This window comes from Schistocerca gregaria, chromosome 8, assembly GCF_023897955.1.
Source record: "Schistocerca gregaria isolate iqSchGreg1 chromosome 8, iqSchGreg1.2, whole genome shotgun sequence".
Taxonomy (NCBI): domain Eukaryota; kingdom Metazoa; phylum Arthropoda; class Insecta; order Orthoptera; family Acrididae; genus Schistocerca; species Schistocerca gregaria.
The window spans coordinates 320460399-320477857 of NC_064927.1; the positions used below are offsets into that span (position 1 = coordinate 320460399).

Sequence of the window (17459 nt, forward strand, 5' to 3'; positions counted from 1 at the left end):
TGAAATTTTGCGACACCACCAATTTTGCAGAGGCGTGCGAAGAGGGCGGACTCAAACTGGCGTCCCTGGTCAGTTGTGAGAGACAGAGTACAGCTGAAGTGAGCAACCCACACTGAGCCAAAGGAGCGGGTGATGGTCTTGGCTTTCATGTCAGTAAGGGGGACTGCCTCGACCTAATGGGTCACACGGTTGTTGATCGATAAGATGTACCTCTAACCCTCGGAAGGGGGGAAAAGTCCAATGATGTTGATATGGACATGCCGGAAACGCCCCTTTGGAATGTCAAACTTGCCCAGTGGTGGTTGAGTGTGCCTGCCGACCTCACTGCTCTGGCACGGGATGCATGCACGGATCCAAGTGTGACAGTCGTTCTTCATGCCAGGCCAGACAGAGCTCTGTAACCGGCTGCATCGTGGCTCGCATCCCAGGGTGAGCTAAACCATGCAAGGCAATAAACACCCTATGACAAAGGGCGGCAGGGACCAGGGAGGGAGTGTGCCTGTAGAGGTATCACAAAGGGCAGGGATCACCGAACCAGGTAGTATATGGGGCTGGACAGAGAGCAAAGAGTTGTTGTCTGATATTATTTGCTGTATATCATAGTCATCAGCTTATAGTTGGGCGAGCTCCTCCAGATTCAGTGGTGCGGTTAGATCGCAGATGTGGGAAAGGTCGTCTGCCACAACATTTTCTGTGCCACGGATATAGCATGCATAGGAAGAGTGCTGACAGGTGTAGTCCATATGTAGGAATCACCTCAGTGGAAGGTCCTTAGCCAGATTACAAATAGCATCCACGAGTGGCTTGTGATCTGTATAGATTATGAAGGGTCACCGCTTGAGTTCACTAGGAAAATGTTTAACTGCCTCATACACAGAGAGGAGCTCATGGTCGAAAGCCAACCACTTGCACTGGCTCTTAGTCAGTTTCTTGGAAAAGAAGTGAAGGGGTCAGGTGGAGTCAGTGGTGTGCTGTTGTAAAACAGTTCCTACAGCTGAGTCACTAGCATCAGTCATAATTGAGACATGGGCCTCAAGGTCAGGGTGGGCAAGTGTGATGGCTTTGGAAAGGGCAGTTTTAAGGTTACCAAAAGCATCGAGCATCAGTTTGGTCCACCCCAACTTCCATTTTCGAGTGGTGTTTTGCCAGAGAGAGCGTCGATGAGGGCCATTTGGATGGAGGCAGCTTGAGGAATATGGTGGCGGTAAAAGTTAGCCATACCCAGAAAACGATGGAGCTGAGCACAATCTTCAAGGAGAGGAAGGCTAAGTATGATTTCAACATGAGAACTTGTTGGTCTGAGGCTGTCAGCAGAGACAGAATAGCCAAGGAAGGTAATGGATGTGGAACAAAGTTGAGATGTATCATGGTTGATCACCACACCATTGGCAGTGAGGGCCAAACAGACTGCACTGAGGTGAACTTGGTGCTCCTCAGCGGAGGAGGAAAAGATAACTACAGGCTGTACATAGTCTGGAAACACTTTCAATTATTTGTTGCACAAGAACTAAACATTGTAAATATGTCATACAGATTGCATTTTGGAGAGAAACATTTGATATGAGAACCTGAGTGATTCTTGCCATACCTGTCCCAGCATGGCATCGTTGACTGTGGCAGTCACTTCTCATATTCTCTCCTGGAACTCTGCTATATCATGTGGTAGAGGCCTTCCATGTTGGTGGCTTCTTACTGTACTTGGTTCTAAACATACATTGTTTTTTGTTGAACTCCAACTCACAGAAAGCTTGCTCTGCACCTGAACTCACCATGTTTGCGACTAGTACTTACTATCAGCAAATTACTACACTATGCTGTGGCAGTGTACATGAAAAGAAACTTTCAAGATTTCTCTTCAAAATGACATATGTATGATATCTGTAAAATGTGTGGTTCTTGTGCAATAAATAATTGAAAGTGTTCCCGGACTTTATGTATGCTATGTATATCATCTAAGTAAGTGTAGGCAAATGGCAGAGGGAGCAAAACGGAATCAATGAACTGCTGCCATGTCTGCACAGCATTTTTCAATGCGTAAGGCATGTAACAGTATTCAAATAGGCCAAAGGGTGTGATGGTAACTGCTTCGGAATATCCAGTGGCTGCATAGGAATCTGATGAAATGCCTTGGAACAATCTAAAATGGAGAAAAAGGTAGAACCATGGAGTAATTGTGTGAAATCCTGGATATGTGGAATGGTAGTTATTGATAATGATGTGAGCATTAAGGGACCTGTAGTCCCTGCATGTGCATAAGGTGCCATCCTTTCTCAGAACGAGGTGAACAGATGAAGACCAGTGACTATCAGGAGGGTGGAGAGTGCCAGAAGCCAAAAAATCCTGAATGATTTCCTTGCCATGCAGATGTTTGGAAGCATTAAGGCACCTGGGCTTATAATGAACAGGCAGACCGTCAGTGGTGCGAATCTATAATAAGTGCCATTACTGATGGCCAATAATCGAGTAAGAGGGTCAGCAAGAAGAGTCAAGATGGTTCACTGACTTGGGTGAACCAGGGCAGCGTAGGCTGGGCATTCACTGTAGTCTGCAATGGGAGGCACGATGCACGGGCGAAGCAGCGCAAAGAATCTTGAGGGGTGCATTCAGTGCATTCAGGTGCATTTTGTTGATTCATCTGCGGTGGTGGAAAAAAAAAAAACAGCAGGTGGAGGAATGCTTGACACAGGAGCAGATTGGCGAGAAGACGCTGTAGAGGCATGTGATGGTCTGCGTCACTGCAGGACTTCAGATAGGTGATGTATGGTATGCCGTGCATGTGAGAATTCAGCAGAGGCAGAGGTGAAGCGGGTTCATAAGGCCTCTTTCTGAGTGCTGAGTTCGTTGATTTGTGAGCACACATGTGACAGATCAGAGAGCCATGTTGTTATGTGCTTGACCAGGGACACACATGTGGAGAGCATAGCCGAGGAGGTGGAGAGCAATGTCATGCTGAACTTATGTGAGCATGGAACTGTAGAGCCAGACGTATGGTGGAGCATGGCGGCCTGCAGCTTTGTTGAAAGTTCGTAATGGTGTAGTGAATCCACCCTGATTACAGGTTAATCCATGACATCAGTGTGGAAGGTCCAAGGGAAGGTGTGAACAAGTGATAGGTGAAGTGACATCTTGATGGAGCCATGAACAGAAATAGGAGAACGATTGGCGGCGATCAAGGTGAGGATAGAAGGAGATAGTGCATTGACAGCGTGCTTGGCCTAAATGTGCCCACTGGTCTTGTTTGGGTAGGTGCAAGGCATGTGGCAGTTGTGGGCAGCGTCCCCATAAGTAGCATGGAACCAGCACAGCAAGTAGGTTAGTTGGCGTGGTGGTGCAGTATGGGAAGGAATTGCAGCTAACTGCTTTGGAGCTGGTAGCTGATTAAGTTGCTGCTCAGGCGAGGTCAGCAGTTGTCGGGAGCCCACTGGCAGTACGTCCTGTAGGCTGCTATGTGGCAGCTCCTGATAGGCAGCTGAGGTGTGGCCACTGCTTCTGCTGATAGGATGTGGAACCGGAGTTGCAGGTGTGCCAACTGTGGATGATGGAGAAGACGTTCGTGGCAGGCGGTGGAGGTGACAAATGATAGCGTAAGCCTGATCTGCCAAGCATAAACAAACCTCAAGTGCGTCACTGACGTGATACAGTAGATGAAGTTGCAGATCCAAAGGCATTTTGATCATCCACAACATCCAAAGCACAGTGTCACGTAAAACTTGATCATCAATTAATGCATGTAGGTGTCGCCAAAGCTGCGAAGGGGTACAGTCGTCGAGATGCTCCTCATGAGTAATGTGATGCATAGCCTCCATCAGAGGATGGGAAAGGTGCTGCTCGATAAGCAGTGCTTTGGCTGTTGAATATTTGTGTGATTTTGGCGGTGAGAGAAGCAAGTCGCTGATGAGTTCTGTATGTGCATGTAGGTGGCTCACCAGGCAGACAAAACAGGCATCATCATCCAAAATGCCGTGGATTTTCAGTAGGTGGTCCACTAACGTGAACCAAGTTTTAGGATTGTCATTTTGTAATGCAGGTAGCTTAGGGATACTGCCAGGTAACACATGTTGAGGCAGCTACGGCAGATGGGGATTGGTGTGGGCAGAGCAGGATGCCTCTGATGCTGGGAGTGAGGTAGTGGTGAACGGTGCATTGCCCAAGGTCTGTGTGGGGCAGTGGCCGCACGCAGCATGTTTTGTGGACTGAGTGGTCATATAAGTTGGCACAGTGTGTCCAATCTGCAAGCCCGGTGAAGAACACGGTGCAGGTGTAATGGCTGGTGGCATTGCAACAGCAGGCGGGGAGCGGTTGTGGCGGCACCACAGAGTGACTGGCCAGGAAACCAGTACGGGTGGAATGCCTGGCGCCATTATGAAGTCGAGTGGAAGGCAGTCATGGTGCAACTACAGTGCAACCATGGTGTGATGGTCGTGGAAACTGGCGAGTCGAGGCGACCGGAGCCGCCGAGATATGGCGGACAGAGGGGGAGGGGGCAGGGGTGGGGGGTTGGTGCTGCAACACCATGTATATTAAAATGTGCTATCCCATGCATAGAAATGTTCGATTCACAGCTCTGGAACTTTGTCAGCACGTCAAGCCATTCTGAAGGTAACAATGTACATGAAGGATAAACCACAATGACTTTAACTGGAAGATTATCCACGATGTGTCCATGTTGTGGCTGTTGGTGTGCTGCCATGTTAGGCGGCAGCCATGTTGAGCTGGATGAGGTTAGTTGGCTGGGAGTAAATAATTGTTACTTTTAACCAAATTTGAAGTAGATACACTTGTTCACACGTGTTCACAAGCGGCATATTTAATGGGGCCATTATACTTGCACCAATAAACACTGGTGTATCCATTGTGGCAGAAAGAATGTGGGCTGGCACATGAAGTTTGTAAATGACGAAGCCAAGCAAAAAATAACTCATGATGAGATGACAACAGTGTCGGGGTCACCACTGTGGTTATCAGGTAGGATTAGTTGAGAGATAAGACACACTAAGTATTTGATACACATTTATTAATCACTCGTATATAACAGATATGGCAGTAGAACAAATTACACACCAGAAGTTAACACTGGGACAAAGCAGTCCAAAGAAGCAAAGTCACAAAGATAGGGCACTCTATGCCAGAGATGTCACAAAGGTAATTGGTGTTTTTGAATAGCTTAGGACACAAACTGTTACCAAGTTTGTTTGAACCTGCCTTTAATTTACTTTAATACCAATATAAGACTTGTTATTTACTGCACACAATTCCCTACATTGCCTGTCAGTTTTTACCCTTAAATTATCATTGTTACTTTTAATATCATTTTAGTATCTTTTTCAAATTCATTAAGAATTCTTTAATTCATTTTAATCAATGCATTCAATAACTACTCAAAGTTACTAACATTTAATAGTCCCTGACTAATGGAATATTTCCTGGTGTATTGAACAGGTGCTCAGAGGGGGATTTCATGTTTTAATTCTGATGCTGATGTTCACCAAACTGATATTACTCACTTGCGTATAGGAGTTTATTTCCCCTTTCAATATCTTCTTTCTTCTGTCTTGGGACTTAATCTCCTGTGCAGTTTGCCCTGTGCTGGAAGTGGAACTATTCCAATAAGCTGCTAAATAACAGAAGTCCATCTTTCAAGACACAGTTATCTTCTTCCAGCTCTTACAATGTTGAAACACTCTACACAATAAATGTGTGCCATTATAATTTGATTTTTATATCAAGCAACACAAATTGATAGGCAGTTCAGAGCCAACATGCCACTAGACTTCAGATCAGATTGACTCTTTTTCTCTTTCTCGCATGACATTGGACATTGTTATGGTGTCCCCTATTTCACGGAGCACAGCACGTCTCCAACCCAGGGTTGCAGCTGGATGGGGTAATTTCCAGATCGTCAGGTGTCACAAAATGTGAGAAAAGTGCCAGTGTCACTCCATCCCGCAGATCTACAAACAATATGTGTATCCAAACTTAATAAACCAACTAATGAAAATTAATTACATGTTTGGTGATCATTATTCATTAGTACTATAAAGACTGTGCAACATGTCACTTTGCTGATATGGTGTGTTGTATCTCACCAAATATCATTATGGTTGTACCTTTGGTCCTATCCCCAAGTTACTCAACACTCTTACATCACTTTCCTCTCTCCTTATCACAGTATTCAGCAGGTAAAGCTCTTGACATTTCATCAGTAACATGACTGCCATTCATTTAATTATGAAAGGTTGGATCAAAACTTTGATTTATGCACACTATACTCACAAGGCACACTTATACAGGATGCATCAAAAAGAATCATCTGATTTAAAAAATATGTAACTTTTATATTATCTGAGACACGTGTGTGAACAACATACTGTTGGAAAGAGCAAAGTCTCAAGTTTTACATGTTTCCACTAGGTAGCAGCATCAGTGTGCGTCCACTTCAATTCTAGTAAAAATGGTGTCAGGACGACAGAAAGTGTTTTGTGTTCTATGTTTTTCATGGTGCAGGACAGTACTAACTGTTCAGCATGACTTTCATACTGGGTATGCTGTAGATCCTCTTACAGCACAGAGCATTAGACAATGGCATGAACAATTCCAAAAAACAGGTTGTTTGTGCAAAGTGCAAAGGCAAATCATTGGACTATCCCTAAGAGTCTGACAGAGACGTCGAATGTATCTGCCATACTTTCACAAAGAGTCCACAGAAATCCATTTCCTGTGCAGTTCAATGGCTCAATGTGACCCCAATGTCCATCTGGCATGTGTTGCGTTGATGTTTACACATGAAACCATACAAAATTCAGCTACTGCAATCTATTCATGAAGGTGACAAACAATAATATGTGGAGTTCTGTAATTTTGTTCTTGGCAAGATGGAGGATGACAATTTTCTTCCATGTTAAGTGTTTAGTGATGAGCCAACACTCCATTTAAATGGAAAGGTGAACTATCATATTATGAAAATATGGGGTATGGAACAACCACATCAAGTTGTACAACATGAGAGGGACTTTCCAAAATTTAATGTGCTTTGTGCACTTTCAGGGGAAAAGGTGTTTGGTCAATTTTTCTTTGCTGAGAACACTGTTACAGGAAGCACATATTTTGATATGCTTGAGAATTTCTTTTCCCACAGCTGGACACTGATTTGAATGACGTCATTTACCGACAGGATGGGGCACTGCCACACTGGTATCTGGAAGTGCAGGAATTCTTAAATCAAAGGATTACTGAATGATAGATTGGTCACACGGGACCAAATGATTCAGACTTACATTACTGGCCTCAAAGGTCACTGGACCTGACTATAAGTGATTATTTCTTGTGGGGGGCCTTGTAAAAGACTCTGTTAATGTATGGTGTGGATCCTCCTACAGCACAGAGCATTAGACAATGGCATGAACAATTTAAAAAAACAGGATGTTTATCTAAAAGCAAGTCACTGAGCTGTTCCCAAGTGTCTGACACAGATGTTGAATGTGTCCATCACAGTTTTACAAAGAATCCACAGAAATCCATTCCTTGTGTGGCTCGACAGCTCAAGATGCCCCCACTGTCCATCTGGCATGTGTTGCGTTGATATTTACACATGAAATCATACAAAATTCAGCTACTGCAACCTCTTAATGAAGATGAGAAACAATAATATGTGGAGTTCTGTAATTTTGTTCTTCACAAGATGGAGGATGACAGTTTTCTTCTATGCTTATTGTTTAATGATGAGGCAACATTCCAATTAAATGGAGAGGTGAACCATCATAATGTGAGTAAATGGATATGGAACAACCACATCAAGTTGTACAATGTGAGAGGGAATTTCCAAAATTTAATGTGCTTTGTACAGTTTCATGGGAAAAGGTGTATGTTCCATTTTTCTTTGCTGGAAACACTGTTACAGGAAGCACATATCTTGATGTGCTTGAAAAATTTCTTTTCCCGCAGTTGGAGACTGAGTCAAATGACTTCATTTACCAACTGGATGGGGCCCCACCACACTGGAGTCAGCAAGTGTAGGAATTCTTAAATCAAAGGATTGGTCGCACTGCACCAAATGATTCAGCCTTACATTATTGGCCTCCAAGGTCACCGGACCTGACTGTAAGTGATTATTTCTTGTGGGGGCTTATAAAAGACCCTGTTTATGTGCCTCCATTACCAACAACAATGAATGAACTGAGACATTGCATAACAGCACCTGTGAAAGCTGTAACTCAAAGACATGCTCACTGCAGTGTGAGAACAATTTGAAAGCTGCGTTGACATTTGCCATGCATCTCAAGGAGGGGATATTTAATACCTATGAGAAGGCGTGAAAAAAACTTTTTGAGTTTCCCATTCATCAAAAAACAAAATTCATTGTATATGTTCATTAGTTTTAGAAATATAGAAACGCCAAACTGGATGATTTTTTTGTTACACCCTGTATTACTTTTTCCCTACTAATTGCTACTTCCCACATTAAGCACACTCTCTTCTACTGTACTGTACTCATTTTCAAATTATTTTAAATAACACTAGAAAATATAAGCACTTTTCCTTATCTTTCTTCTGAGTTGACTGTTGTTGCATGTACTTCATCTTATATCATCATCTTCAGATCTGCATATTACCTTATTCACTGGCTGTGCTGACATCTCAATCTTAGTCACATCATCACCTGTTGAATCTCTTCAAATATGGCTGCTACTGTCCTGGGCTTCTTTTGGTTAAGGTCTTAAAAGATGGTGATTGCTTCTTGATGTTTTTTTGGTTAATGTGTAACTTGAAGCCTTCCTAACACAGCTCATCTGCAAGTCAACTGCCCAACATCTACCCACACTTTGTTTTGAATTTTAGTCCCTTGATTACTTTTCATCCCAGTATACCATCAGGTTCTCAGTATTTTGATTTATCTATACTAATAATGTAGTCTGTACTGTTCCTAGCTATAACACTTGCATTCAAGTTCAGAGTTTTATTGCCATTGTCACTATATTTCACTGTCTTTAAACGTTTTTGTTTTTTTACTGAGTCCTTTCTGTAGCCAACTCCAAAACCTTTGAGCACCACGTATAAGGGTACTAAGCTTGTGGTGTGTCTGCAAATTGTCTGTTGTGCACACGGAACTGAAGTCTCATATCCTGAAATTATTGTAGTTGGTGGTTTCACTTTTCAATGAAAGATGAAACACCATTGATTTAATTTTGACAGTCTTTCACATTTATTCAGATTAAATTACATTTGAGTTATGACCAGTTCTCTCTACACGTTTTCATATAATCAGCTGTTTTTTTAGTAAGAATCTCATTAGTAATACTCATCTGATCAGTCCATTCTTCCTTTAGGAAATAACACCAAGTTAGCCAAGTCAGTAACTGAATAAAATGGACTTAAGATAGTGCCAGAAGAACTGGTCAACAGCTGTGTAAAAAGTTGAACACTAGTGTCCCTCCTTTCCATATTTACACACATCACTCACTAAGTGTCCAAAGAGGTTACACTGAAGTAAACAGATGGCTAGATGCAGATCTCATCACTGATACTTTGACAAAGTGATTGTTGCTTAGAGGTTAATCAAACTTACATGGAGAATTTAGCTTTGGGATAGTTAGACACAAACTGTGGTATGATGTGTGATCAGAATGAATGTTGCATGTAGACTCATGTTTACATGAACTGACATGGAGATGTTAACCTGGTGATAACATGAATCTGACTTTTTACACATAAGATTGGACTCTGATACACAGGTCACAACTGATAAAATTCTAATTGATGACTCATTTTCTCCAGGTACAACTCACTGAAAGATCCTTAACATATAGGTGGTTACATAGCTAACCCCAGACCGACTACGTGCTTCTGGTTATGGATAATTTGTGAAATCGGTAATTGCATTTAACTTTATAGTAATACAAGGTTCAAATTTATTAGAAGTGTCACTCCATTGAACAAAGTATTTATTTTGTTTAACTGTATGCTAAATATTTATAAAATACAGTATTTGATTGATACACTGTATAGCTACATGGTGGTTGACTGAACTTCATGTAAAATTCTGAGGTTCATAGTTTTGCTAAATTATTCAGTTTTTTAAATTAGTGGCATATTTCAACAACTAAAGGCACTGTATGGTTTAGAAAAATTAGGGCAACAAAAGTATAACATAAAATCTGTGTGTTAAATATGCTTAAAGACTCAAATAATAAAAGTAATTTCTGGTGGGGCAAAAAATTAAGTATGAATAATTTCATAGTCAGTGAATTTTTGGAAGATGTAAAGTGATTTCAGGAAAGCATAAAATTAAGGCTGCCCAACAAGCTAGGTATTTTTACGAATGAAAGGTTGTTAATTCACCACATTTTCGTGATAGCCCAGCAAGGGAACAACTTCAATTACAGTTTTCTCTTAAAAGGAAACATTTTATGGCAAACAAAATATGCCAATGAAATCATCAGCACTCCAATACCCTGAAAATTAGGAACTTTAAAAAGATATAGCTTAAATAGGAATTATGGAATGGCCTTGCCATACTGGATACACTGGTTCCTGTGAGATCTCCGAAGTTAAGCACTGCTGGGCATGGCCAGCACTTGGATGGGTGACCATCTAGCCGCCTTGCGCTGTTGCCATTTTTCGGGGTGCACTCAGCCTCATTATGCCAATTGAGCAGCTACTCGACTGAATAGTAGTGGCTTCGGTTAAGAATACCATCATAATGACCAGGAGAGCGGTGTGCTGACCCCATCCGCATCCTCCTCTGAGGATGACACAGCGGTCAGATGGTCCCAGTAGGCCATTCGTGGCCTGAAGATGGAGTGCTTTTTTTAAAATAGGCATTTTGACATTTAAAGTAACCTACAAATATTTGCTAACTAAAATAAAAAGAAATAGATATTTATGAAGAACGTTAGCAAATGGAATAATTCCATCTTGCTATGTCTCAAGTTCATTCATTTTGTATATTGTGCCACTTTGTCATCATGTGTCATCACATAGTTAAGAACAGTAGAAGGAAATGCAATTTAAAGTATCTATAAGGTTCATTCGAACGAAACCTGGTCAGTGTGTCTACCTTTGCCTTACATGTAAGGTGGCACCATGTAACAGTGGCTATGGTGGCACCATCTATTATGACACGTGTGCACCATTTGATGTTGCATAGTGCCAGTGTGGTTTCACGCCAAAAAGAAGGTGGCCACACAAATTATCATCCGCTACTGAACATGCAGGTGAGTAAGCAGGAACAACAAGGAGTGATTCAATTTTTGGCGGTGGAGGGAGTTGGAGGCTGTGAAATGTATCGACGGTGAGTACGATCTGATTCATTCAAGTGTTGTGGAATGGCGCAAATGATTCCTTGAGGGGTGCAAGTCACTGGTAGACAATGCTTGTCCTGGACAGGATCATCATGTCATCACACCAGAAACAGTTGCAGAAGTGGATGCTTTAGTCCTGGACAACTGAATCATTGTGGACGAAATCCATCGGGAACCTCATATTAGCATGGGCACTGTCCACACCATAATGCATCAACACTTGAACTTTTGAAAAATCTGTGTGCAGTAGATTCCCCACCGACTGACTGCCGAACAGTGCAATACTCGAATGACGCTGTTTTTGAGTCATCTGCAACATTATCATGAGGAGGAATACGGCTTTCTGTCATGTAATGTCACAGGTGGTGAAACATTGTATCACCATTTTGAACCAGAAAGTACGTGTCAGGTTTTTTTTAACGAGGGCCCACTGCTTGTCAAGTTTCTGGAAAGGGGAACCACCATCATCAATGCCCAGCATTATCAAGCCACTTTACAGAACCTTAGACAAGCCATCACGTCAAAACACGGAGGCATGTTGTCCAAGGGCATTATCCTCCCGTATGATAGTGCCCGCCCACACACGGCCAATGCAGTGAAGACAGTATTGCAGCAGTTTCGATGGGAAATACTGGAACATCCACCGTACAGTCCTGACCTTTCACCATGTGACTTTCATGTGTTTGGACCTCTAAAACAATCTATTATGAGACATTCTGTAAAACAACATATCAGATATTATACTCTTATTTACAGTAACAATTTGATACAAAAATAATTTATCATTTGGAACATCATTTCACAGATTCCAAGTTTCCCCATTATATAGTAGGCATTGTCACCGCCACTGTTCCTCTATGGCTCACACCATATCTCCAGGGCAGGATATGACAACATGGAATAAACCAGCCAAACAGCAGCTACTGTGAACATGGTAAGATGTCTATTGCAGTCCATTCATTTCATGATATGTGCACATGAATAAAACATACATTCAAATAATACATTATGTTATTTATTATGAAAATAAACCTTTTATAGTGGCGATCATCATTCACTGGTTCAAAAAATCCATGTGCATGCATCACTGCATCAAAGTGATGTACACAGTTTTGGCTAAACCTGTCAGTCCAATGTACCATAGTTTGCTTAACATACAAGCAAGGCTATCTACCTTCTACCTCAGATCATCCTGTTTGTCTCTTTTTGTTTCTGGATAAGTTTGTAAATCCACGATAGCTCAAAATGTAAAGTTTAAATTTAAAGATACTAATGAGTGTCACTGTTTTTGTAAGTTTTCTCCACTCTTGAACTTAATAATGTGTCTACAAAAGTAGACCACTCAAGGTTGCTGCTTACATCTCACCCCTCTCTGTCCATACCAGCAGTATTGCCACATCAAGTACTGTGTGATATGTCACTACAGTCTGCTGCTTCCATGTATTTCATTACACATCACATTGTTCCATGAACTCATTCTCGTTTTGCACTTAGTTATGAGTGGTACTGCCTAACTACAGTATAGAATTGGATGTTCTTCTCCATCAAAAAGACATATTGCTCTCAAAAAGACATACTGGCCTTAGCTGCGACAATGGATACAAATTTCTTATGCCTCGATAGCTATATTTTTGCAGACTATGTATTTATTGCATATGGAGGACTATCAGGTACATAATCAGAGATAAATATCTCACATATCCTCATAAATGGAAAAAGAGTCTTTTTATCAATATTTGAATGAAAATGAAACTACCAATGTAAAAATAAAGCAAAAGGGAAAGAAAACTTGAGAAAGAACCCCTTATAAAAAAGAATCCACAATGATGCAAAAAATTAAGTAAATATAAACCTACAAAGAAAACCTATGTTCAGTCTCAAAATTGCAACAAAATGGTAAAAATATTGAAATTTATTTCTCAAAAAATGTTATTAAATCTGAGCAGCAGTACACATAATATGACTGGAAAAATTAATGATCATAATAAATAAACAATTAGCAATATTGTGTTACACTTGTCATGTATATGCATCTAAACTTCTACTCATAGTACCATAATGGTCCAATGCAACTTCATATATCATGAAAATGCAAAAACCTTACCACACTACATCTCAGTAAAAAGACATGTCACTAACATTTAAAAGATCCCTACTGAAAACTGGCAAAACCTAAAAAAAATGTATTTCTGCCTAATATGCATCTGCAAAAAGTAAAAAATTGGCATATGTTTAGCAAAAAACCTAAACATCATGCCACTGCTGTTAAATGTAAATAGTGTATTGCAAAAATATAGATAAGCAGTAAAGTATAACTTAATATATTTGAAAAAAAGTTGTTATGTAAATAAGATTGCAACATGTAATCTTAATACATGATTGACATACTACCTCTTAAGCTAAGAGAACAAAACTCAAAGAATCAAAATGAAAAATGTTTATTACAAGTATTTTGTGGTTCTTCTGTGACTGATATGTTCATTTAAATATTTAGCACTTGTAGACACATTCTTATGAAGCACTTTAAAGACCATAACTATGTTCATTATGCACAGCACATCATACACACTGATCTAGTTTCACATGAATGCACTGAAATTATCAATTCATAGCACAGAATACTGCCGTGACATCATAGTCACCTGCTCATGCCGATACACATAACACAGTGTGGCACTGTGAACTGAATAAAGCGTGATGAGAAATGTAAACAAACATGCTGATGACTGGGCCAGAAATGTGAATGACCCTCCAGTGATGGAAGGGGCATGTCACCTACCAGCAAACCAGAGTTGTTGCTCCATTGCACCACATCACAATATGATGTACTGTCTTCCATTATGGCTACAGCTGCTCCCAGTAATGCCACTTGATCACATCTAAGAACATGAAATCAGACAATGTTAAGTATCCTCAAAACACCACATGCTGAAACACATTTGTGTGATTGTCTCTCTGTCTATATGGTCTGTTTAATGTTGTTGGGTTGGCCATAGTGCTGCTTTGATCATCACCATAGGTGCAGTTTTTGTACACTTATGATATGAATGGTTTGAACATTGAGACATGGAGACATGTGTTTTGAAACTAGTCACCATCAAATCTTATGGGGGGTTTGGGGGGGAGGGGGGGGGGGGGGTGGCAAACACTTATCCTTTCTCAGTGGCAACTACACTTCTTAACACTGTAGCCCTCAATTGTGTAGATTGTTCATACATTGTGAAATTATACATAACAGTGTCAGAATAAACTCCTTGCACTCAAAGACACTAACTGAATTGTCAGCAAATGTACATTCTCTCACACTTATTTTTAAAATATCATGTGTTTGAGATGGTAGGATGATGAGTGGTTCTGGAATTTATGCGGAAATTCTCGAAGTACAACATATCCCTTCCCTCAGCTCGAACACACGATATTTTATACAAACTCGTTATGTACATTAGTATTACATAGAATAACAATTCATAATTCCACATTTTTTATTAGCCATGCATAACCCTTTTATTTAATCTTTAGCTTTTCTTTTTTGATTTTACTTTGAATATAAAAGGGAGTATTTTACTCAATGTTGGAGTCAATTCTTTTATATCTAGGATTTGTGGGGCCTAAACCTTTGAGTTTCAAATCATAAGCTCCAGGTGTTCATGACACTTGAGTATTTTACTCTTTATTCTAATTCTTTGTACTGCTTCTTTAGTACATAATAACCTCATTAATTATATACTGTTTGCAGTCTGGAGGAACTATGGGCAAATGAAAGTGTTCTTCTTGGTACTTGTAAACTCACATAAAACATAATAATGCTAGTGGAATATATAATTCAAACTTACCAGCATAATTCCTATTTAATGAGTGACTTCTGTCATGATATTGTCCTTTTCCCCTAGGATCAGTACCTATATCTTACAGGTGGGTTGACCCTATGAATGCACTTACTCCTCCCGTTTTGGTAAGTACGCCCCTCTTAATTCTTATTCTCCTATAGTACAGGTCAATCCCTTTTTTGGTGTCCCTGTCCACATAGTATTGGTCAGCCTTTCTTAGGTCTGCCTAACTGCCTTTTATATTCAGTAAATGTGCCCCCCTTATCCTTCCCAAGTAGGCCTCATGGTTCATTGCCCTAGTATACATCTTTATGTACACTATAATTAAATATTTCCTGGAAAAAATTAAAATCTATTTCACACTTCACAATCACTTCTTAATACTTCATTTAATACCCTAGAGACCTCCTCTACTTTTCAAGTTTTGTAATCTTTAGTTGATACTATGTCTACCCATATTATTCAACTCTTAGTAGATACTATGTCTACACCTAATGATCACGTCCCACTACTCTGTGACTCATCACTCCATCAGAGTATTTGATACACTGACTTTACTTAATTAAGCATCATAATTAACTCCAATCTATTAACACACATGTGTGATGTAGAACTGTCACAATAAACAACAATGTGTGAAGTTCTCATATATATATATATATATATATATATATATATATATATATATATATATATATATATGTGTGTGTGTGTGTGTGTGTGTGTGTGTGTGTGTGTGTGTGTGTGTGTGTCTGCTTGTGTCTGTGTATGTGCGGATGGTGTGTGTGTGTGTGTGTGTGTGTGTGTGTGTGTGTGTGTGTGTGTGTGTGTGTGTGTGTGTGCAATGTAGAATCATCACAATAAACAACAGTGTGTGCATATTTCACAATGTGCACACACCTTCCCCCTACAACACTTGACAGTTCATACCTCTCAGCAGGTTTCTAATTAGTTTCATTGTTTGCGTACTTGTGTATCTTTGTGTGAATGATGATGTGTGTTTGTGTAGCCTGATTCTTTGGCCTATTTAAATAAAATAAGTTATAGGTTACTGGAAAACACAAAAAATGAGAAGGACTTCTGCAATAGAAGTAGATGAATATGGAAAGAGGGAATAAATAGGCAGGTACTCAAAAGAGAAGTAAGAAATGAAAAAATAGAAATGGTTGCTAAGATCAAAGAAGAGAAAGAAGGTAGTCCCAAAGACAGGAACCCTTCCCACACCCCTTCCCCAGGATCCCTACTTCACCGGTACTTGAGTGAGAAGCCAGAAAAGGTGTGATGTTAAACATCACCTGCAGAATGGACATTCTAACCTTTGCCTTTGAAATCCCCGAAGAAAATCTTAGCAACCCTTATGGAATGGCAAATGGTGAAGAATCAGTCACACTTGTCTGTGAGGGTTGTCTGGAAGGTGTGGTGTGTGTTCTGTGTTAGCCATGATTTATTAGTTAGTGTAAATCTTGCTTTATAATACGCACCCCTTCCAAACTCAATACAAACATTCCCCTTTACATCACATCTCATAAAAGGTATAAAATGTTCTATAAAAATAAAAATTATACACTTAAGTCAAATAGTTGTTTAGTTAATCACTTTACACTATATTTTATACACACATAAAATACTCTGTTCAGTTTACGTCTTCTAGACATCACTTGGTTTAAATAGTACCATCATTTTATACCTTTCACTCAAATAATATTTTATTTATTTCATTTTATGTCTAGAGGTCACTGCTCATCTGTGATTGTCTTAAATTGGTCCTAATCTTGTAGTCATATCTGGTTTCCTAACTACCAACATTATAAGATAGTTTAAAAATTCAAGAATAGATTACAGAATAGTTTAAGAATTGAAGGGAATTTGGTGCATGAAAACTAAGTTTGAAGAAACACTGAAAGCAACTGGCAATCTGACAGTCATCACTTCCTTCATTAACACAGAATGTTAACGTCCCTGGGGGATATATGACTCTGTTCAGGTCCCATGGATCTGATATTAACTTCACATGAGCAAGTGCAGACCAGTACTTCTCGTTAAATTTTGTTTGAAAGTCTCCCCACTGCAAAACAGTCACCACTTCCCTAGGGAACACAACATTAGGTGATGATACACTTTTTCTACTTTGTTTTGGATAAGCTTGAATTCTTTCCACATGTCATCTATAACCTCGCTAGTATCATTAAGTTTGGAAGAAGCAATAGTCAAAATGTTTCCAGAGATTATAATCTCAGTAACTTTTTGATCTATAATTGGTTCAAATGTTTCCTCCAAACTACATCCATTCATAATATCAAAGTTAGATATATTCTCTTTGAAGTATTTATCAACA

The 17459-nt window shown here is 40.0% G+C and overlaps 1 protein-coding gene across 2 annotated transcripts in view; it reads left to right on the forward strand.

The window, feature by feature from the left end:
- Positions 1 to 17459, forward strand: part of LOC126284262 (uncharacterized) — a 160379-nt gene that overhangs the window by 121035 nt on the left and 21885 nt on the right. The window lies entirely within an intron of this gene.